Source organism: Bos taurus, chromosome 4, assembly GCF_002263795.3.
Source record: "Bos taurus isolate L1 Dominette 01449 registration number 42190680 breed Hereford chromosome 4, ARS-UCD2.0, whole genome shotgun sequence".
Classification (NCBI taxonomy): Eukaryota; Metazoa; Chordata; class Mammalia; order Artiodactyla; family Bovidae; genus Bos; species Bos taurus.
The window spans coordinates 67,481,212-67,504,438 of record NC_037331.1 but is presented as its reverse complement, the minus strand read 5'-3'; the positions used below and the strand labels follow the sequence as shown (position 1 = coordinate 67,504,438).

The following is a 23,227-nucleotide window of genomic DNA, read 5'->3' as shown; positions in this document are numbered from 1 at the left end:
AATATAGCATTGACCACCTGCAAAATCCAGCTCAGACTGTATTCTTCCCACAAGAGTCAAGATTAACATTCCAACCCAGGGAAGTTTGTTCCATTTCCACAAGATAACGGCCTTTATCCCCCCACACCAAAATTTTAGGTGCCTGGACTGAAAAAACAGAAGCACTAATGTTTTCCTTGATTTCCATCATCTACCAAGGAGCAGAACTTCCTCCCTCTCTCACTTTTCCATTTCCTCCACCTCCTGTCCTTGCAGATTGGGCAACAATTTCTAAAAATTTCCTGCAGTTGACTGATGACAGGACATGGGTGTCTGGAGTTTGAACTGCCTGACTAGAGCTAGGACGAGATGTTGAAAAAGAAGCCAGGAGGGTCTCTGTCTGATTCTCTGCTCCCTCTCTCCTGTTGGTGCCTGGAATTGGGGGTGACTGTCAGTAGCGCTGAGCTCCTACACTTTTTTTCCAAATGTTTTGATGTTTAAATATTTTGTGCACCATCCTTCAATGTATCTATGGTACGTAAGGAACACTGGTAATGCTAATGCAGGAAGGACCTATTATAAGGGAATCCTTGGAAAACAGAGAATGCTACAGTTTTTTCTACTTAACGTTCCTTACACAGGAGATGTAACTGAAGTCTCAGCAAGATGTTTTTCTGCCCACCCCCTTGAAAGTTATCCAGTGTCTGAGCTTAGTCATCCTCTCTGACCTTAGTCATCCTCTCTGACATTATCACTTTCCTTACAGCATTTATCAGTCTCTGAAATGTTATTGTTTAATTTTTCTATTTATTGTCTATCTCCCCCACAAAACATGAGCCTCCTAAATTCCAGGCACTCACCATCCTGTTCACCATGTATCCAGCTTTTAAAACAGTGTCTATCATATAATGGTTGCTCAGTGGCTGACTGATGAATGTACCTATAGATCAAGTTATAATAATGACAGTGATCATTTCCATAGCTCTCATCAAGTTATAGGCACTCCTCCAAGTGCTTTAAACATCTTAATTCACTTAATCCTTTTGATAAACACAGGAGGTAGGCATTAGTATTAGACATTACTTTGCCAACAAAGGTCCGTCTAGTCAAGGCTATGGTTTTTCCTGTGGTCATGTATGGATGTGAAGAAGGCTGAGTGCCGAAGAATTGATGCTTTTGAACTGTGGTGTTGGAGAAGACTCTTGAGAGTCCCTTGGACTGCAAGGAGATCCAACCAGTCCATTCTGAAGGAGATCAGCCCTGGGATTTCTTTGGAAGGAATGATGCTCAAGCTGAAACTCCAGTACTTTGGCCACCTCATGCGAGGAGTGACTCATTGGAAAAGACTCTGATGCTGGGAGGGATTGGGGGCAGGAGGAGAAGGGGACGACAGAGGATGAGATTGCTGGATGGCATCACTGACTCGATGGACGTGAGTCTGTGTGAACTCTGGGAGTTGGTGATGGACAGGGAGGCCTGGCGTGCTGTGATTCATGGGGTTGCAAAGAGTCGGACACGACTGAGTGACTGAACTGAACTGAAGCATTAGTATTATTCCTACTTGTAGATGAGTAAACTAAGGCACAGAAAAATGGTGTGTTTTGCCCAAGCTGACATAATAATGCCAGAACTAGGATTCAAACTCAGTCTGTCTGGCTCTAGAATCTACGCTTTAATCCACTACACTAATATTCCATAGAACATGTTGTTCCAAAAGAAATATCCGTGATATCAAAACAAAACAAAACTCTTTGAGACAAAATTATGTTCCACAAATAAGGTGCTTCATCTCTTTAACAAAAGGAAAATTCAAGTGTGTGTGTGTGTGTGTGAAGGAAAGAGATATAGAAAATTTGGTACTGTGAATTTTTTTTAGGGATTTCTTGATGGGTCAGTGGTAAAGAATCTGCCTGCCAAAATAAGAAACATAGCTTCAATTCCTGGATCAGGAAGATCTCCTGTAGAAGGAAATGGCAACCCACTCCAGTATTCTTGCCTGGGAAGTCCCATGGACAGAGGAACCTGGAAGGCTACAGTCCATGAGGTCACAAAAGAGTCAATCACGACTTAGTGAGTGAACAACAATGAACATTGTTTTAGCCTGAACTCTTGGATTATCAGAAATCACCTTTGTTTCTTCTTACATCTCACACTTAGAAAAATACTTTTGAGAACATCTGAAGAAAAACTAAAGGAAGTGTTTCTTCTATAACAAATACCATGTCTACCCTGTGCAGGGTGCTCATACAATCGTCAACCCCGGCCAAGAGTGGTTTCAGGAACTTCCTGACATCTTTTGATTTGCTGGTCACTGGGTGTATGGATCTAATAGTGATGGTGGCAATGGTGAGGACTCAGACTGGTGGAATGGGGAAGGAGGATTATGAATGTATGGGCGTCATGAGCTTGTCCAAAGAAATAAATACAGAGGCAGTGGTCCTGCATCTCTCTTTGAGTCCCTTTGGTCTTGCATCTTCAAATCTATAAGATAATGGTCTAGCCTGTCTCCAGTTATTGGACAGCACAAAGTCCATGATGCCTATAAAATGAGACCAAATCTCTAAATCACTGTTATCTGAAGCCAGGAGTCTGGCTCTTAAACAAAAGAGTGAAAAGAAAATTGATGAGTCTGAAACCTTAGCCTGTCTTCTTGGCTATCTGATCAGTTAAGATTCCCAGAAAAAAAAATGTAAAATGAAGGTAATTGATGACAATTTTGTGCTTCATCTTTTTCTCAGAGGTTGGCAGTGTTTTTAAAGTATGATCTTGGTTTATCCCATGATGGCCTCATAAAATGGTATACAGATTTCCACATGAGTTTCATTTGAACTTTAGTCTACACATCTAGCCTGCCTCTGAACAGCACTGGAATCCTTTGGCTCTGAAGGAGTTTCTTGAAAAAAGAAAAACTATTTTCAACCAAAGCTTTAATCATGCCATTTCCCTTTCAGACTAGTTGAACAGATAAATGCATACTCATGAATTAAAACTGGTATTTTTAGGAAGGGCCAAAAAAAAAAAAAGCCCAGATCTCCTCATTATGTGCTTCACTCTTTCCTTAGGGAAAAATATTTACTACTCTACAATCATTTTGATGATTATAATTTAAAAATTTTTATGAGCTGTACATCACAGAACTGCTTTTTCATTGTATTGTTCACTGCTTAAAAAATGTACATGGCCTGATATCTAAGGACCTTGCAAGCCCTCCCATGTGTGTCTTACCTTATTCCTTCAGTTGTCAGACTGGTTCTCCTCAGTGACTCACACATAGAGCTTAAATTATATACTTCTCTCTTTTTTTTCTATAAGCCAAAATCCTACTACCTATCCTTCAAATTCTACCTTTTCCCCTCACTTTCTAACTCTAGTCCATATTATTTTTTGAACTCTTAGAGGAATTTATATCTCTAATATCCTCTGGTTTTATATTTTGACCTTTAAAAAATGTTTTCTACTATTACAATTGCCTTTTCAAGGAGATATAAGCAGCTTAAGGGTAGAGCACTCTCTCAGTTAGTAATGCATTTACCTTCAAGTAAGAAAAACTAGGAAAAGAGGTTTATTGTTCTCATGGAACAAGAAACATATAACCCCCAAGTAGCCAAAGCAATCTTGAGAAAAAAGAACAAAACTGGAAGTGTCATGCTCCCTGACTGCTTACTATACTACAAAGCTACAGTAATCAACACAGTATGATACCAGCACAAAACAGACACAAATTGATGGAACAGAATAGAAAGCCCAGAAATAAAACCACACACCAAGATAAATTAATTTATGACAAAGGAAGCAAGAAATTACAAGGAGAAAAGATAATTTCTTTAATACGTGATTAGGGGAAACTGGACAGTTGCTTGTAAAAGAATAAAATCAGAACATTCTCTCACACCAGATATAAAAATAAACTCAACATGGATTAAAGACCTACATGTAGACCAAAGACAATAAAACTCCTAGAAAAAAACAGGCAGATCAGTGTTTGTCATAAATCATAGCAATATTTTCTGTATTTGTCTTCTAAGGCAAAGAAAATAAAAGCAAAAATAAATAAATTGGACTTAAATTTAAAAACTTTTACATAGCAAAAGAAACCATTGACAAAACAAAAAAAAAACAACCACTGAATGGGAGAAAGTATTTGCAGGTGGTATGACAGATAAGGGATTAATACCCAAAATATATAAACAGGTCATGCAGCTCAAATCAAAAACATAACTCAATTAAAAATAGGCAGAAGACTTGTATAGGTATTTTTTCCAAAGAAGATATGTAGATGTCCAACAAATGCATGAAAAAATGCTCAACCTCACTTACCATCAAAATTAAAATGAAACGTTACCTCACACCTGTCAGCATGGCTATCATCAAAAATCCACAAATAACAAATGTTGACAAGGACATGGAAAAAAGGAACCCTGTACACTGTTGGCAGAGATGTAAATTGTTGCAGCTGGTATGGAAAACGGTATGGAGGTTCCTCAAAAAACTAAAAACAGAAGTACCGTGATCCAATAATTGTACTCTTGAGTATGTATCCAATGAAAACAAAAATACTAGTTCAAAAAGATACATGCAGCTCAATGTTTATAGCAGCATTAATTACAATGGCTGAGATAGGGAAGCAACCTAAGTGTCCATCAACAGGTGAGTAGATAAAGAAGATATGGTGTATATACTACTCAGCCATAAAAAAAGAATGAAATTCTGTCATTTGCAACAACATGGATGAACCTAGAGAGTATTATGCCTAGTGAAATAAGTCAGAGAAAGGCAAACACTGTCTGCTATTATTTGTATGTAGAATCTAAAAAATAAAACAAATGAATATGATAAGGCAGAAACAGACTCACAGATGTAGAGAACAAATTAGTGGTTACTGATGGGGAGAGGGAAGGAAGGAGGGGCAAAATAGGGGTAATGGATTAAGAGGCACAAACTACTATGTGTCAATATAAAATAAATAAGCTATCAGGGTAGAGCTTCCCTGGTGACTCAGATGATAAAGGACCCGCCTGCAATGCAGGATGTCCGGGTTTGAACCCTGGGTTGGGAAGATCCCCTAGAAAAGGAAATGGCTACCCACTCCACTATTCTTGCCTGAAGAATCCCAAGGACAGAGGAGCCTGGCAGGCTGCAGTCCATGGAATCGCAGAGTCAGACATGACTGTGCAACTAACACTTTTAAGCTATAAGAGCATACTGCAAAACATGGAATACAGCCAATATTTTATAACTTTAAATGGAGTATAATCTGTAAAAATGTTGAATCACTGTGTTGTACACTTGAAACTAATAGAATATTTAAATCAACTGTACTTCAGTTTAAAATGTTTTAAGTTAAATAACAACAAAAACGAAACACTTAACATATATTTAAATCAATAGACCAATCTTGACAGATTCAGTCTTTCTTTGTCATCATGAAAGAGTTATTAGAATGTTTGACTCAACTGACAAACTGCTGAAGCAGGAGATATTTAGCCATTTTAAAACCATAAACTCCCAAACTTAGTCAACAATATTCTAACTTTATACTTCTTCTGTGTGCTATTAGTGCCCTATCCTAGACAATAAACTCCATGATGACTGGACTAATGCCTGCCTGTTATATCTCTAATTATTTGTGAAATAAATAAACCACCCTAGTCACCCAAAACTCTTGTACATAACACAACCTGGCAGCTTGTGTTCTACATGTTATCTTCTGACTTTGAAAGTCTCTATCATCTATGTATATTTATTTTGGTTTGCTAATTTTAGGGTTGCTAATTTTTAGATCAACAGATTTTAGTTTTCTACTTTATAAGATCTCTGTTGATTCTTTTATTCCTTCATTCATGTTGTTTTCTGGGTCCAGTCACATTCCAGAAAGGCATGTACAATTAACATGGAACATCCCAAACTCTTGGCAGCCCACCTGAAAATCCTCAGTGGCTCTCAGGCCGTGCCATTACTGCATGTAGCTAAGACCCGTGTGCTGGACTTTCTGAAGAGATGAACAAAGCATATCCAGCCACTGGTCAACTGAGCATGCCAAAGGAATCAAACAAAATCAACAAATAGTTATTGAGCAACAAAAATGTAGGATTGCAGACTTGGACGAAACCTGAGAGATCATCTGTTCCAGTTTCCTCTTTTCTAAAGAAAATTTTCTCTTTTCATATTTTATATGAATTAAAATATGAATGAATTCACAAAATACCCTTCATTTAACAAAAGAGGAAAATGAAGGGCAAGATCACACAGATAGAGAGTGATCAGAAGCCATTTTTGTGCTTCTGGTTCATGCCCTATACTCTTTAGAAGGACCATGTGTGGGGTTCTCTGCTGGGGAGATAAAGGACACAGAGGAGGAGTAGTAACAGGCTTCATCTGTGGAATATGTTTAGAGCTTTTGCACATGTGACCATCACATTTGAAAGGATTGGCAAGGGTTTTTAACACCACATTACTTATGAACTTTCATCTTCTTCCTCTGGATTTGCATCTCCTTCTGCATTGCCTGACTCAGCGAGAGCCACACCATACACCTCGTCAGCTTCTTTCTGTGTGACTCTTCAGCTATGATAAAATTATTTATATATAATTATTTATTTTAAGCCCCCTCTCCTGAATTACAAACTCCATGAGAACAGATATAATGCCTGCCTCCTGTATCACCAGTTATTTGTGGAATGGATAAATCACCACGGTCATCTAAACTTCTTCTACATAACCTACAGCCTGGTAGTTTGTGTTCTATATAGTATTTCTGATTTTGAAAGTCTCATGTTTATTCTTTTGTCTTTATTCCTACCATAAGTGCCTTAGTTCAGCCCTTCATCACCCTGTCTCTAGTCTCCTAAGTGATCTCCCTTACCCAGCCTCCATGCTCTTCAGCTGGAGTTACTTTTCTCAAACACAAACTTGATCACATGATACTTCTGAGTTTATAATATCACCAGCTTCATGGTGTCCTGTGATTTTCATTCATTTATTCACCCTGGAAATGGTTTTTGAGAGGCCATCATTTGATAGGCACTGTATGAGAGGCTTTCTACATAGAGGTTAATATAATAGTTGTTCTCAAGGAGCTTGTAGACTACTGAGGACGACTGATGATAAACAAATATAAAACACTTAAATATCTAACCACCATTTGTGATGACATTCAGTGCACAGGAAACAACTAAGGTGATAAAAAGGAGACTAATAAGGAGGACAAAGGACGAGGGAGAGAGAGAGATTTAGACAGATGGTGTGGGCGGCACTAGTGGTAAAGAACCCTCCTGCCAATGCAGGAGACATGAGAGATGTGGATTTGATCCCTGGGTCTGGAAGATCCCCTGGAGGGAGGGCATGGCAACCCACTCCAGTGTTCTTGCCTGGAGAATCCCATGAACAGAGAAACCTGGCAGGCTATGGTCCATATCATCACAAAAAGTCAGACATGACTAAAGGAACTTAGCATGCACGCACTCATGTAGGAAACACTTAGCTGAAATGTGACGTTTCAGATGAGACCCTTTGGAATAGAAAGAGCTGTCCATGTGAAGACACAGAGAGAAAAGGATTTGCATAAAAGGAACAAGGGATGAATGCCCTTTGGTGGAAAAGAACTTGCATTCCTCAGTCTGTGAATTGAAGGTGTCGCTATAGATACTGAATCCTTCTAGTTCTACAGTCAATCACTGAAGAGCTTATGTTTAAATGTAAAGTATTGGGTGATTCACAATTTTTATTTTTTACTGTGCCACTGTGTTTTTCCAACAACACTTGGTAAATAGTTTGACCAAGGAAGACTAACAGATTCTAGGTCTGGAAATTAAGAATTCAAATAGCTCAGTGCCTCAGACTGCATGTGTGTGTTTAGTTGCTCAGTTGTGTCCAACTCTTTGTGACCCCACGGACTGTAGCCCATCAGGCTCCTTTGTCCATGGGGATTCTCAAGGCAAGAATACTGGAGTGGGTTGCCATTCCCTCTTCCAGGGGATAAACCCAGGGATCGAATGCAGGTATCCCACATTGTAGGTGGATTCTTTACTGTCTGAGCCACCAGAGAAGCTCTCAGACTGCATGGTCTTATCCATGGTCTTATCCATTTACAGCCTGGCACATTTTCTTTTGAAAATTACCATACATCTTTTGGAATCTTTCCTATTTGTTCCTTAGCCATAGGATTCCCTTCCCTTAGTATAAACATTGACTTAAGACATTTAATCAATGGCTTTGCTGTATTTTTCCAGTGTTTGTCAAATTTTGGGGCTTGTGTATTCTGATACAAGGGTTCTTGTGCAGTATATTAGCAAAGAAACAGACTAAACACCTAAGAGTATGTAACAGTCCCTATAGCATTGGTCAAGAAAATCTTGGTCCAGTCTTCATTTGACTTACTGTCTTCAATCAGATCGGATCAGATCAGTCGCTTAGTCATGTCCGACTCTTTGCGATCCCATGAATCGCACCACGCCAGGCCTCCCTGTCCATCACCAACTCCCGGAGTTCACACAGACTCATGTCCATCGAGTCAGTGATGCCATCCAGCCATCTCATCCTCTGTCGTCCCCTTCTCCTCCTGCCCCCAATCCCTCCCAGCATCAGAGTCTTTTCCAATGAGTCACTCCTCGCATGAGGTGGCCAAAGTACTGGAGTTTCAGCTTGAGCATCATTCCTTCCAAAGAAATCCCAGGGCTGATCTCCTTCAGAATGGACTGGTTGGATCTCCTTGCAGTCCAAGGGACTCTCAAGAGTCTTCTCCAACACCACAGTTCAAAAGCATCAATTCTTCGGCGCTCAGCCTTCATCATAGTCCAACTCTCACATCCATACATGACCACAGGAAAAACCATAGCCTTGACTAGATGAACCTTTGTTGGCAAAGTAATGTCACTGCTTTTGAATATGCTATCTAGGTTGATCATAACTTTCCTTCCAAGGAGTAAGCGTCTTTTAATTTCATGGCTGCAGTCACCATCTGTAGTGATTTTGGAGCCCAGAAAAATAAAGTCTGACACTGTTTCCACTGTTTCCCCATCTATTTCCCATGAAGTGATGGGACCAGATGCCATGATCTTCGTTTTCTGAATGTTGAGCTTTAAGCCAACATTTTGACTCTCCACTTTCACTTTCATCAAGAGGCTTTTGAGTTCCTCTTCACTTTCTGCCATAAGGGTGGTGTCATCTGCATATCTGAGGTTATTGATATTTCTCCAGCAATCTTGATTCCAGCTTGTGTTTCTTCCAGTCCAGCGTTTCTCATGATGTACTCTGCATAAGTTAAATAAACAGTCTTCAATAAAGAGATCCAAAATATATGTATCATATAAAACATATAACACATAAAGGCAAACTGCTTGCTAGCAGGATATACATGTTCTTTCTCTCTTAATCTTAAACAGACTATTTCAATTCAATTGCTCCTATTACAACTTATATCAGTAATAATATACTTCACATAGCCTTTAAAAATCAATCCATTTTGTGTATGAGAAACTGAGACTGGTCACCTGCCAATGCTTTTTTTCCAATTCACATAGCAAATTACATAACCAAACATGGACATTTTGTCTCCTTTGAACATAAGGTTAGATGGTAAGTAGGGAACACTTTATGTACATCCCAAATTTCCGAGAGGTAAAATAAAATGATCCAACCAGTCCATCCTAGGGGAGATCAGTCCTGGGTGTTCATTGGAAGGACTAATGTTGAAGCTGAAACTCCAATACTTTGGCCACCTGATGCAGAGCTGACTCATTGGAAAAGACCCTGATGCTGGGAAAGATTGAGGGCAGGAGGAGAAGGGGACGACAGAGGATGAGATGGTTGGATGGCATCACCGACTCAATGGACATGGGTTTGGGTGGACTCTGGGAGTTGGTGATGGACAGGGAGGCCTGGCATGCTGCAGTTCATGGGATCGCAAAGAGTCGGACACGACTGAGCGACTGAACTGAACTGAAAATGTCTGCATTCGTTTCTTTTTCACCCTGATTAGATATTGCATAAGAGGAAAATTATCACCTCTACTTATGTGTATAAGTATATACTTTTTGAAAAACTAATAATGGCATACATTGGACTGAGAACGTGCAATGCCCACACCTAGCCCAGTAGCCTCCCTGCTCAACTTGAAGAATGCTTCATAGCATTTGCTTCTCTGGAACAACTGAGTAATGACTCAGCATAATTATTTCAATCTCTCCTGATACTCAACTAGGATCTGATAAGTTTCTTGGCCTAGTTTTATCTTTATTTGGCTTTGAGTATTTTCTAGAATAAGTTCAACATTCTAATGCAAGCATGAGTCTCAACTCCTTCTTAAATCAAAGTTCAACAAAACAAAATTCCTTAAAACAAATATACTGCACTAAAATGTTAGCAGACACTTAGCTCTAGAAAAGGGGGTAAGCATTTCAGTATGTTTAATTTTTATGTCACAAGAGATTTGAACTAAGAAACAGAAATACAGTTTTCTGTAGTATTTATTAAGTTCTACCTCAACTATATACTTTTTATGTCTGAAAAGTGAGCAATGAACATATATCTAAATTCAATAAAAGGAATCCATATTTCAGTTTTTTAGTATGTGAGAAAATTCAAAGCAAAGTATCCATCATTCCTTCTGTTGGCTTCTCATTGGAACTTGAATGATGCAACTGAGCATTAAACATGGACTCAAAGACCACACAAAACCTTATGTGAAGCTCACCCAGAGCGGGTGAGAAGAGATCCTGATGTTCTGTGACCTGCTATGTAAGAGAACCCAGTTCTCTACCAAGTTTGAACTATGACAGGCTAGAGTTAGTTATAAAGGAGGCTTATTTGACACTTAAAAGACTTTCAACCCTGAGGCCAGCAATGGTGCTGTCTAGTCAAAATAGATGCCTCTCAAGCCTTCAGGAAACTGCAGCAACTCACAACTGGTCATATTTGTAATCTTCTATGTACTCACTGCTGCAAAAACTTGCCAGTGCACCCACACACACATGCGTGCACACACATACACAAACACACACACACATAAAGCAGTTGGGCATAACAGAGAATTATAATCCCTCTGTATGCAGTGGTGCATACAGGATAAAACTTGGCTACACAGTCTCAGATCTGCTTAGAATTTGGTTGAAAATGCTAACCTTAGTGATTACTTGCACTAGAGCATCAGAGGAAAATAAGCAGGAGACACTCTTCTCAGCACCAAACTGTGAAGTTTTAGGTAGTAAATCAAGAGAGTGAACCACAGAGCCTAATTCTTCACCAAGCTACTCACACCAAGAAAAAATGTGATGAGCAACCTTCACCTAACTGATACTACTTAGACATTTTCCATGTTTACAATATGTACTCAATGATAACACCTCTGGGGTATTTTGACTGTGATCACATATGGCCTAAAAGAATGCCAAAACCCTGTGTTGTTGGTAAACAGTTGATCAGATAGCTTTCAAAGCAACAACAACCATGCAAAAAATAGCAATTTCAGCAACTACTACCCCAAACTACATGTACTTAGCTGTTCATTTCACCATTTGGGAAAAAATGCTTCTTTTATATTATTTCTGTCAACTAATTTCTTGTGACAAAATAAGGTTAAAAAATTTAGAGCATTTAAAAAAAAATTACAGAGATCTTAGGAAGAACTGTGAAAGTAACTTTCATACAGTGAGCTCCATAATTAAAAGGGATTACGAAATATAAGCTGGCCACATGCTGGAAGAAAATGAGTCTTGACATTGGGAATGTGACAAGAGAGCATTTTAAAATTATATACCTCCTGTAAAGGCATGAAACTCATGTCTCCCCCTCTTCCAGCTGATAATTCCTACCTAGCTCCCCAGAGTGAGACCCCCACCCCTAGTGTACTGAGAGAAAATTATTTCCTCACCTTCAGTTCATTGGTCATTGTGGCAGCATGACCCTGAGAAGGAATTTTAATATCTAGTTCTGCTTTTCCTCAGGGCTTCATTGATAAGTGCTTTAAAATCCATTCTGAAAAACATCTTACTGCTTTTTCCAATTCTAAATCATTGGCACAGCTGGGGTTCCTTTCAGAATGTCAGTTTTCTCCAAATGATTGGTTAGTGTCATACCAAAAGACATCACCCAAAACTACTCCTCCCCTTCACCTCAAGTCATGAGCCAAAATTTCTTTATTAGAGAAGGCACATTCTGGCCTCTGTGAATCCCTAGTGGAAACACAGTGTTCCTGGGGGCTAAGAACCTCAGGTCAATGTTAGTTAATACCCTGGCAGAGATTATTTGTCCCAGGCAACTCCCATACAGCTCAGGACTTGATGGTTACTAAGTTCTAAGGGAATAATCCAGAAGCTACATTAGAATGGTCATGACAATGAGCCCCCATCAGATGATAGCTGGAGGGACTGTTTTTGAGTTATGGAAATTGGGGCTACATTTTCAAAGAGGAAACCATGGTCCAGTAAATATTGGACCCAGACAAGGGCGTTAGAAAGGTCATTGTTCAGATACAAAAGCACCAGGATCAAAGAGTTTGATGATTTTCTAGGATCAAGGTAGCAAATTGGTGATGAGCCAGAACAGCACCTCAGTCTCCTGACTTCCAATCCATGCTCTTTCCATTCTGCCTGAAGGAACTTAACCTCAAGCATGGCACAGGTAGAGGAGTACAGTTCACTTCAGTTCAGTCACTCAGTCGTGTCCGACTCTTGGCGACCCCATGGACTGCAGCACACCAGGCTTCCCTGCCCATCACCAGCTCCTGGAGTTTGGTCAAACTCATGTCCATTGAGTCGGTGATGTCATCCAACTATCTCATCCTCCGTCATCCCCTTCTCCTCCTGCCTTCAATCTTTTCCAGCATCAGGGTCTTTTCTAATGAGTCAGCTCTTCACATCAGGTGGCCAAAGTATTGGAGTTTCAGCTTCACATCAGTCCTTCCAGTGAACACTCAGGACTGATTTCCTTCAGGATGAACTGGTTGGATTCCTTGCAGTCCAAGGGACTCTCAAGAGTCTTCTCCAACACCACAGTTCAAAAGCATCAATTCTTCAGCGTTTAGCTTTCTTTATAGTCCAACTCTCACATCCGTACATGACTACTGGAAAAACCATAACCTTGACTAGATGGACCTTTGTTGGCAAATTAATGTCTCTGCTTTTTAATATGCTATCTAGGTTGGTCATAACTTTCCTTCCAAGGAGTAAGCATCTTTTAATTTCATGGCTGCAGACACCATCTGCAGTGATTTTGGAGCCCCCCAAAATAAAGTCAGCCACTGTTTCTACTGTTTCCCCATCTATTTGCCATGAAGTGATGGGACCAGATGCCATGATCTTCGTTTTCTGAATATTGAGCTTTAAGCCAACTTTTTCACTCTCCTCTTTCACTTTCATCAAGAGGCTCTTTAGTTCTTCTTCATTTTCTGCCACAAGGGTGGTGTCATCTGCATATCTGAGGTTATTGATATTTCTCCCAGCAATCGTGATTCCGGCTTGTGCTTCTTCCAGCCCAGCATTTCTCATGATGTACTCTGCATAGAAGTTAAATAAGCAGGATGACAATATACAGCCTTGACATACTCCTTTTCCTATTTGGAACCAGTCTATTGTTCCATGTCCAGTTCTAACTGTTGCTTCCTGACCTGCATATAGGTTTCTCAAGAGGCAGGTCAGGTGGTCTGGTATTCCCATCTCTTTCAGAATTTTCCACAGTTTATTGTGATTCACACAGGCAAAGGCTTTGGCATAGTCAATAAAGCAGAAATAGATGCTTTTCTGGAACTCTCTTGCTTTTTCGATGATCCAGCAGATGTTGGCAATTTGATCTCTGGTTCCTCTGCCTTTTCTAAAACCAGCTTGAACATCTGGAAGTTCACGGTTCATGTATTGCTGAAGCCTGGCTTGGCAAATTTTGAGCATAACTTTACTAACATGTGAGATGAGTGCAATTGTGTGGTAGTTTGAGCATTCTTAGGCATTGCTTTCCTTTGGGATTGGAATGAAAACTGACCTTTTCCAGTCCTGTGGCCACTGCTGAGTTTTCCAAATTTGCTGGCATATTGAGTGCAGCACTTTCACAGCATCATCTGTTAGGATTTGAACTAGCTCAATTGGAATTCCACCACCTCCACTAGCTTTGTTCGTGGGGATACTTCCTAAGGCCCACTTGACTTCACATTCAAGGATGTCTGGCTCTAGGTGAGTTATCTCACCATCGTGATTATCTGGGTCATGAAGATCTTTTTTGTACAGTTCTTCTGTGTATTCTTGCCACCTCTTCTTAATATCTTCTGCTGCTGTTAGGTCCATACCATTTCTGTCCTTTAATGAGCCCATCTTTGCATGAAATGTTCCCTTGGTATCTCTAATTTTCTTGAAGAGATTTCTAGTCTTTCCCATTCTATTGTTTTCCTCTATTTCTTTGCACTGATCACTGAGGAAGGCTTTCTCATCTCTACTTGCTATTCTTTGGAACTCTGCATTCAGATGGGTATACCTTTCCTTTGCTCCTTTGCTTTTGTCTTCTCTTCTTTTCACAGCTATTTGTAAGGCCTCCTCAGACAGCCATTTTGCTTTTTTGCATTTCTTTTTCTGGGGATGGTCTTGATCCCTGTTTCCTGTACAATGTCATGAACCTCCATCCGTAGTTCATCAGGCACTCTATAAGATCTAGTCCCTTAAATCTATTTCTCACTTTCACTGTATAATCGTTAGGGATTTGATTTAGGTTATATCTGAATGAGTTCATGATCTGAGCCACAGTTAGCTCCTTGTCTTGTTTTTGCTGACTGTATAGATCTTCTCTCTCGATGGATGCAAAGAATATAATCAGTCTGATTTCAGTGTTGATCATCTGGTGATGTCCATGTGTAGAGTCTTCTCTTGTGTTGTTGGAAGAGGTGTTTGCTATGACCAGTGCATTCTCTTGGCAGAACTCTATTAGCCTTTGCCCTGCTTCATTCTGTACTCCAAGGCCAAATCGGCGTGTTACTCCAGGTATTTCTTGACTTCCTACTTTTGCATTCCAGTCCCCTTAATGAAAAGGGCATATTTTTTTGGGGTGTTGATTCTAGAAGATCTTGTAGGTCTTCATAGAACCGTTCAACTTCAGCTTCTTCAGCATTACTGGTTGGGGCATAGACTTGGATTACTGTGATATTGAATGGTTTGCCTTGGAAATGAACAGAGATCATTATGTCATTTTTGAGACTGCATCCAAGTACTGCATTTCAGACTCTTGTTGACTATGATGGCTACTCCATTTCTTCTAAGGGATTCTTGCCCACCGTTGTAGAAATAATGGTCATCTGAGCTAAATTCACCCATTCCAGTCCACTGGAGTGGACTGATTCCTAGAATTAGTTCACTGATTCCTAGAATGTAGATGTTCACTCTTGCTATCTCCTGTTTGACCACTTCCAATTTGCCTTGATTCATGGACCTAACATTCCAGGTTCCTATGCAATATTGCTCTTTACAGCATCAGACCTTTCTTCCACATCCACAACTGGGTGTTTTTGCTTTGGCTCCAGCCACATGCACAACTGGTTGTTGGTTTTGCTTTGGCTGCATCTCTTCATTCTTTCTGGAGTTATTTCTCCACTGATCTCCAGTAGCATATTGGGCACCTACCAACCTAGGGAGTTCATCTTTCAGTGTCCTACCTTTTTGCCTTTTCATACTGTTCATGGGGTTCTCAAGGCAAGGATACTGAAGTCGTTTGCCATTCTCTTCTCCAGTGGACCACATTCTGTCAGAACTCTTCACCATGACCCATTGGTCTTGGGTGGCCCTACATGGCATGGCTCATAGTTTCATTGAGTTAGACAAGCCTGTGGTCCATGTGATCAGATTGGTTAGTTTTCTGTGACTGTGGTTTTCAGTCTGTCTGCCCTCTGATGGAGATGGATAAGAGGCTTATGGAAGCTTCCTGATGGGATAGACTGACTGAGGGGGATACTGGGTCTTGTTCTATGGGTGGGGTCATGCTCAGTAAATCTTTAATCCACTTTTCTGTTGATGGGTGGAGCTGTGTTCCCTCCCTGCTATTTACCTGGGACCAAACTATGGTGGAGGTACTGAAGATAATGGTGACCTCTCTCAAAAGATCCCATGCATGTACTGCTACAGACCATGCCCCCAACCCTGCAGCAGGCCACCCTTGATCCACCCCTCCACCAGAGACTCCCAGACACCACTGATTTCTGGAAAAGTGAAAGTGAAAGTTGCTCAGCCATGTCCAACTCTTTGTGACTCCATGGATATACAGTCCCTGAAATTCTCCAGGCCAGAATACTGGAGTGGGTAGCCTTTCCCTTCTCCAGGGGATCTTCCCAACCCAGGGATTGAACTCAGGTCTCCCGCATTGCAGGCAGATTCTTTACCAGCTGAGCCAACAGGGATGCCCAACAGTACTGGAGTGGGTAACCTATCCCTTCTCCAGGGGATCTTCCTAACCCAGGAATCAAACTAGGGTCTCCTGCCTTGCAGGCAGATTCTTTACCAGCGGAGCCACCGTGGAAGCCCAACAATACTGGAGTGGGTAGTCTATCCCTCCTCCAGCGGATCTTCCCAACCCAGGAGTCAAACTGGGGTCTCCTGCCTTGCAGGCAGATTCTTTACCAACTGAGCTATCAGGGAAGCCCTTAAAAAGTAAAAGTGAAAGTTACTCACTTGTATCCAACTCTTTGTTATCCCATGGACTGTATAACCCATGGAATTCTCCAGGCCTGAATACTGGCCTGGGTAGCCTTTCCCTTCTCCAGGGGATCTTCCCAACCCAGGGATCAAACCTGGGTCTCCAGCATTGCAGGCAGATTTTTTACCAGCTGAGCCCCCAGGGAAGCCCTAGAAAAATAAACCCAAATTTGTGCTTTAAGTTTCCCACATTCCTAGCAACATCGTTCTCTCCAGGGGAAAGGAAAAGGTGAGTTAGACTGAAAGAAGGAAAGATTTTATAAAGCTAGCTTAATGAGGAGTGTTGTCACCTCTTGTTTTTGTCCCAGACAAAATATTCTAAGTCTTTTAAGGTTTCTCTTTTGTCCTTTACTTGCTGCTTCTCTGATCGCCAGTCCCTATCCCATTTGTTTTTAGGAATGGATCATGGAGACCGGAAACACACACATAGCAAACACATCTGCCCACTGGGTAAAAAGAAAAGCTTGTGCGCACATGAGGAAGTCTGTGCTCCTGTGTGCACAGGCCACGATGTGTAGCAACTTCAAGAGGAGCCCCAAAATTAATGAGTCCTCCTCAAATAACTGGGTGCAGGGTGGCCTGTATTCAACCCAGCAATTGTGCTGGAACCCCAAATTAGAGTCTGAATTGTTCTTTGTTGCCTTTGTTTCAAGCTCAGCACCAACTTTTTTTTTTTTTTTTTTGCTATAAAAAAATAAATCTGAAAACAATAAGTCTTGTTCATTGACATAAACCGGCTGTCGGTTCCTTGTGGGACCCATGCTGATAAAAACCAGGGAAAAACTATTTTATTTGCAATGTAAAGAATTTTAGCCTGTGGAGATTTTTTTTTTTTAGTTCAATAGCAGTAAAGGTAGGGACAGCAACCAAATAAGCTGTTAAAATCTGTATCCCCCGCCCTCACCCTTCTTCCAGTCCCGAGAGACATAATTAAAACTCCAGAAAGTGAGAAGCTGTTACTAATACTAACATAACTATTTAGTGCAACAGAATCATGCATTTGCCAACTTCATTTTTTTTTTAAATAGTGCAAGCTGAACTTTATTTTGCTATTTCACATACAAAGGCCTTTTCTCGATGTAAGTGCTTTCATATGATTTGCCAATCGGCCTGTTAATAGTTGTTAAGGAGTAGACATGTTGGCCAGCCATGGGGCCATACTTCTCAGGATTACTGTGTACACTTCAGATGTATACTTCACTCCTTCTGCTGAAAATGGTCTAGTTGATGGCTTATATATTAGCCTCAGGCTTCCCTGGTGGCTCAAACAGTAAAGAATCTGCCTGCAATGCAGGGGACCTGGGTTTGATCCCTAGGTCAGGAAGATTCCCTGCAGAAAGGAATGGCTATGCACTCCAGTATTCTTGCCTGGAGAATCCCAAGGACAGAAGTGTCTGGCGGGCTACAGTCTGTGGGGCCACAAAGAGTCAGACATGACTGAGCGACTGAGTACTTTACACTTTTTTTTTAACATATTATCCTCATCCCAGTTCTGTTTAGAAAGAGACTTGCAGCTCTAGCTGACTAAACTGTCTTCTGTAAGATTTTTTATGCAATCAGAATAAAGATTGAAGCAGATGGAAATGTGCATATATAATAACTAGCATTTTTGTTAAGGTGAATAAAAGCAAGCATGCCTAAGCCTCGGCCCAGAGTTTATATAGATGTTGTTCAAAATTTGCAGAAAGCGACCAGAAGGGGAGTAGATTTTAACCTTGTTTTTCATATTGGGGCACTACTATTGAGCGGTCAACTTCCTCCTCCACACACACACACACACACACCCTGGTCTGGCTGGCTTTCAAAGTTCCAGACACTTCATGAGGAGGAAGCTTTTCTCAAGATTAAATTCATCCAAGGTCACTGAGAGGGTTGGAGTGTTTGGGTCAAATTTCTAGGTGGCTTTGTGTATTTGGCACTTCTGTTCCCTTCCTAACCAGCTAGAGTGGAACTTTTCATTCTGCATTCACTTGTGGGCCACACCCTGTTCCCACAGAGACCTTTGGCCACTCCCTCCTCAACACACTCTTAAAATCTCAGACACATATCCTCTCTGAATTGAATGGAAGGTTAAGTCCATTAAGGTTAGCCTTAGGAAGGTTATGTCTTCTCTGTCTGTGTCTGAGTATCTATAATGGGAGTTAAGTACTGACTTCCAAAGGTGTTGTGAGACTAAATGAGATAATACAGGTAAGGAGTCTGGACAGGGGCTTCACTGGTGACTCAAGCGGTAAGCAATCTGCAATGCAGGAGACCCGGGTTCAATCCCTGGGTTGGGAATGGCCAGCCACTCCAATATTCTTGCCTGTAGAATTCCATGGGCAAAGGAGCCTGGTGGGCTTCAGGCCATGGGGTGTCATAGAGTTGGACACAACTGAGCAACTAACACTACCACTACTAACAAGTCTGGAAAGTGACTAGCACATAGGAAGAGTCAGTACATCAGGTTTTACCATCATTATCATCATAGCTTTGAGCTAGAGGCACCAAAATGCCTTTCATCAATCTAGGACAGTCGTTGATAAACTATAGCTCTGGGCCACATTCAGCCTGCCACTTGCTTTTATATGGCTCATGAACTTGGAATTGCTTTTACATTTTTAAATGATTAGAAAAATTAAAAGAATTCTATTTCATGATATGGAAAACTTATATGAAATTCAAGCTTTAGGTCTACAAGTAAAGTTTTATTGGGACACATCCCAGTTCATTTCATCAGCAAACTGTTTACTGATTCAGGGTAGAATGGTTGCAATAGAAACCATGTGTCTGGCAAAGATGGCACTTTATAGAAAAATTTTACCAATCTCTCACCTTGGAGATGATGTAAAGTGTGGGTCATCCTCCAAACCACCAGAGGATATTCAGCCCACTTGGAAGATGTTTGAATCAGGATCAGAAAAGATAATTTTGCCTTTTCATTTGAGACTGTTTTCCACCATTCTCCCACCAAACTGATAATAACCCTTTTGAGGAATAGACCATGTCTTAGTATACCTTGTGTCCTCTGTAGCAGTGAAGTGCAGTCAAGTCGTTCAGTCGTGTCCAACTCTTTTGTGACCCCGTGGACTATAGCCCGCCAGGCTCCTCTGTCCATGGGATTCTCCAGGCAAGAATACTGGAGTGGGTTGCCAGCCTCACAAATAGAAGGTAGTCAATTGCTACTTGATGAATGATGGAATGAATGAAATATATGATAGATACATGTATACATACACACGTAGTGTTTTGGAACAAATTACCTATTCTTTTATTACCACATAGGAAATATCAGAATTATTATAGTCCTGAAGTAGTGATTTAATACGCCAACTAATTAGTAGAAAACAGGACAATATCAAGAATAGTAAAGTGTAACAGAAGAAGCTCTCTGAATTGAAAATCAGCTAACTGTTGGATTTGAAAATGTGCTGACTGATGGCCGTGTCCCACATAATATGCAAAATCAGTAGGTAGCTCTTTGGGTTCCATTTACACCTGTTTCCATCAGCTGAGTTGTATATATAGCAATAATCTGCAGTGTCTGGTTTTGACAGTGGTACTTGATCCTGAAAATGCATAATCAATCAAATACTTGAAAAAACATTGTGACCAGAATAAAGTGGGGAAAAGTGATATTCACATACCTTCTCTGAGCCAGGTGCCAACTGGGGGACCTAGAAATATAGATTCTCTGGAGCAAGGTTTTCTGTACACATTCTTTGTAAATTGTGTCTACTTGCGGCCACTGAATGGGACCATAGCCCAGCAGATCTGCTCATTTTTTGCTATCTCCATAAGCAGTATTGATTGCCCTAGTCAAATCAATTGTGTGGTCATTTCCATTTACACATCATTTAGCTTCTTCAATTGATTGCTTCTGCCAGGCCACAGTCATGCTGTTTCATGTAGACCCAGGTAGTCTCAACCCCTTCAAATGGAACATTACAACATCAAAACACCAGGCTCTGAAGAATTAACCTAGTATTTTTTAATTTCATAGCAAATTAATGTTAAGATTAATAGGAAACAAATCATCAGAAGGTTATGTTGTTCAGTATATACAAAATCAGAAATTTCTGGAATGTATATTTCTTTTTAAAATTTCTTTTATTTATTTTTAGCTGTGCTGGGTCTTTGCTGCCTGGGTTTGTTCTAGTTGTGAGCAGGGGCTACTCTTCAGTTGCAATGCACAGGCTCCTCTTTGCAGTGGCTTCTCTTGTTGGGGAGCTTGGGCTCTAGGGTGCACGGGCTTCAGTAGTTGCTGCTCTCTGGCTCTAGAGCACAGACTCAGTAGTTGTGGTGCATGGACTTAGTTGCTCTGAAGCATGTGGGATCTTCTCAAATCAGGGATTGAACCAGGGTCTCCTGCATTGGCAAGCAGATTCTTTACCACTGAGCCATCAGGAAAGCCCCGTATTTCTTAATAACAATGAAATAGAATATCACCAGTTGTTTTCGAAACTAAGTATGCATTCACCAGCATTGATAAAATACCTTTGGTAGCAGGTGGCTCTTTAGATCTCAAATTCAACGATCATTTTTAAAAAAAGAGAAAATAAATGGTGATTTTAATCATCTTTGATTATTAGATAGTATATTGAACTGAAGTTTTCTGATGTGTTTACTTGGGTAACATAAAGATAGCCTGGAAAAACAAAGATCCATGCTGAATGGGAACAAAACCCACTATCCAGGTTACTTGCAGTGGTGGCAGCAATAAAGGAGGAATGGGAATATAAAGACAGCTCGTTGAGGGAGGATATGATTTTGCTTTCACTGTTTTTTTTGTTTTTGTTTTTGTTTTTTCAATTAGTAGGAAAAGCAGATTTGCACCTCCTGGCAAAATAACCTGTAAAACAAATATATGCTTTAACAAAAAGACTTTAATATGGGCCAGGTAAATTTTATTGAAAATTACAATAGTGACTAGAGGCTGATTTACTGTTGCTGTCTTTTTAGATGGTGGTGGAGACTGTGCTAAAAATAACACAAAAGACTGTATTCTTGGGGGAAGGGGCAAATGGAAACAAAGCATGTTTCTCAGTGAATACATTAAAAAAGTGGCCTTACCAGATGCCTTATTAATTTTGTAGCAGTGGACATGTAGCAACATAGAGAACAAGCCTTAAATGACCTTGAATCACAGGTTTAGAAAGACTTCAGGGACTTTCTTATTTCTGTTTCAACTTTCTCTGGTCTACTTTCATCCACCAGACACTGGGTACCAACCTGTGCCAGACCTAAGATTTTGCTTAACTTTATTTCCTTCCATCACAACTTACCCGTTCAATGTGCTATTTGCATTATGAACATTGCAGGTTAATTTTGAGCTGGAATTGTTCTTTCATAAGCAGTGCTACGCCTGTCTCTAGGGCTTTCACTGTTTGAAACATTTTTAAGTTGCTATTCTGTGTGACATATGGAGAAAGCACTGGATGAGAATCTTAAGAATTGACTTTCAATCCACTCTGCTACTACCCCTGAGCCTTACTTAATTCCTTGTTTGTAAAATAAGATAAATGACATTTGACCTACTTGCTTTTCATGGTTAAAAGTGAAAGACGTTGATGATGTTATTATGCAAATTTGTAAAAATAGCCAAATAGTATACTTTGTCTATGGAGTAATCTTTAGCTCCCCAAATAATTAATAAACAAGTTTATTTTAAAGTTAAACTTATAGCAAGCCCTATTGAAAATTATATGTTAATTTCTCATATATACTGTATTAAATAATGACTTTTATATTCTTAATAGTAGTTATTACAGTTAGAAAAATCAGATGACATTTCATAATTCACAGTTTTGCTTCTAATGTGAAAACTCCCATTTAAAATTTGCTTTACAGATCTAACGGAAATGTTTTCACATTATGGTTTCAGAGAAGTTTATTCTAGTACCCTAAACTCTTAATGGTTCTAATTTTATGAATATCAAAACATGCCTATTTATGAAAAACAGATATAGAAAGGAGAGGACTATTCTGTGATCCAGTTAAGACAGCATTATATTGAGAAGGGTGGTATAGAGGAAAAAAGCTAGCTAGAGCAGGTCTGAATTCTGTTTCCTATACTTTCCATGTGGTCCCTCTACTTAGAGCCATTAATTTCCCCATCTATAAAAAGGGTCTAATAATAACTTGAGCAATGTTGTAAAGGTTAGAGAGAATGCATACAGGATGCTTTGTACACAGAATGCTGCTGCTGCTAAGTCACTTCAATCGTGTCCGACTCTGTGCGACCCCATAGATGGCAGCCCACCAGGCTCCCCCGTCCCTGGGATTCTCCAGGCAAGAACACTGGAGTGGGTTGCCATTTCCTTCTCCAATGCATGAAAGTGAAAAGTGAAAGGGAAGTCACTGAATAGATGCTCAATAAACTGTTATTACATAACTATCCCCCCCACACACATCTGCTCTCTTAGGTGCTGCTTGCTAATGTGCACCTCAAAACATATAGTTTCATTGAAGGCTGTCATGTAAGTTCAGGGAAAATCCAATTCAAATAAAGACGATTGGTGTCCAACTGCCTTTGCACACATGCCCCCAAAGTGAAAAATGTGGTGACAGATATCCAAATTCAGTCTTGTTTCTTCTATGACAAGCCTTTTCAG

At 40.2% G+C, this 23,227-nt stretch overlaps 1 protein-coding gene across 9 annotated transcripts in view; it reads left to right on the top strand.

The window, feature by feature from the left end:
• Positions 1–23,227, top strand: part of CREB5 (cAMP responsive element binding protein 5) — a 438,005-nt gene that overhangs the window by 247,850 nt on the left and 166,928 nt on the right.